We start from the raw sequence: 1,762 nt of genomic DNA, 5'->3' as shown, positions 1-1,762 counted from the left end.
GATGTGCGTGAACTGCTTTTGATGGAACATTTTACCAACATGGCTGACAAAGAAATTGGTGTTAAAATTAGGGAGAAGAGATTTAAGACCTTGAAGGAAGCAGCAACGTGGACTGATGACCGGGTGTTGGCCTTGCGGAGTATGGGGGTCAAGTATGCTAATTTTCAGCATTCCAGGGAGAGGACTGTGAGTGGTCCAGCCTGGGATAAATCTCCTGTGAATCAGTCCAAGGGAAGTCCAGAGGAGAAAAGGAATTCAGGGAAAAAGAGCCCCGTATCCAGTTCGAAGCTACTTTGTTACTTTTGCAAACAGAGTGGGCACATCAAGCCTAACTGCCCTAAGTGGAAGGCCTCCCAAAATGCCAAACCAGTGGCACTAGTTGTAGGTTCGAGTCAGGTGAACGAGAGGAGTTGGGAGAGTGGTAACGGTGAGGGAGAAGTCTGTGGAAAGCTGGAGTGCAGCTGGCTGTGTTCGCTGCCAGCTCAGGCTGAAAAAGTTACCCGACATGCTACGCCACCTCCGGATGAACTGCCTCAGAAATCGTCCCTAGACTGGTGTAAACCTTTTATGTGTCACGGCACAGTGAAAATTCATGGGATCAGTTATCCAGTTACTGTGGTTTGTGATACCGGTGCACAACAGTCTGTGTGCAGAAACGTGACTGGAGGGCCTGTAAACTCAGGGAAGTATGTGCTGTGTAGAGACATGAACTCAGATGAATACTATGATTATGTTCATGTGGAACTCGATTGCCCCATTGTTCAGGCTGCAGCTCAAGTAGCTGTTGCTGATGTAATGCCAGTAGAGGGGGTTGATTTTCTGCTGGGGAACGACCTGGCTGGGGAGAAAGTATTTCCATCTCTTCCCCCACCAGTTGTTGTGGCAGAGAAGTGTTTTGACGCCCCAGAAATTGGTATTGAAGTTGATGCAGAAGTGGAAGCCATGTTCCCGGTCTGTGCAATTACAAGATCTATGGCACAGGTTGCAGCCTGGGAGGAAGAACTGGCGAAGTCACAGGTTCTTGGGGTCGACTGTGATGAGGCAGGGCCACCAACGGAGGAACCTAGTGAGCAGGGTGTTGCTGTGGTGGGTGAGGAGAGTGGGAATGCGTGCATGGGCGCCGCCCCACTTCCCACTCAGGACACTAGAGGTGGTGCTGAGTGTGTCTGTGTGGGGACTGAACCCAGCCCACCGACTGAATTAGAAGAATTTCAGGACGCTGGGGTCGACTGCGGGGATGCAGGACCACCGTCAAACGCGCCTGAGGAACAGAGTGTCACTGTTGAGGGTAGAGGTGATGATGATGTCAGTGTGGAGTCTGACATTCCTCCCCCTGTCGAGTGTACTAGAGGTGGCGCTGAGATTGATCGCCCTTCGCAATCCAGTGTCCCGACCAGTCCCTTATCTCAGTCCTCAGTAGAGCTGGCGGGTGTTGGGCCAGCAGAATTGAGGGTGAAGCAACAGGAGGATGTAACATTAAAGCCCTTGTTTGCTCGAGTAGGGGAAGAAAGAAGTATGGAGTGTGGTAAGGAGGAGTTCCTGATTAAAGACAATGTTTTACATCGCCGATGGACGCCCACTGGCGCCACGGTGGATGGAGGAGTGGGTGAGTTAGTGCAGGTGGTGGTGCCTGTGCAGTATAGGGTGCCGTTAATACAGTTAGCACATGAGGGACCTTTAGCAGGTCACCTGGGAAATAGAAAGACAGTGCAGTGCTTAAGATATAACTTTTGGTGGCCAAGTATGCCGGGACAAGTTGCTG

The sequence above is a fragment of the Coenobita brevimanus genome, chromosome 33 (genome assembly GCF_032717465.1).
Source record: "Coenobita brevimanus isolate Jiangsu-jjx chromosome 33, ASM3271746v2, whole genome shotgun sequence".
Taxonomy (NCBI): Eukaryota; Metazoa; Arthropoda; class Malacostraca; order Decapoda; family Coenobitidae; genus Coenobita; species Coenobita brevimanus.
This window is presented reverse-complemented; position numbering follows the sequence as displayed.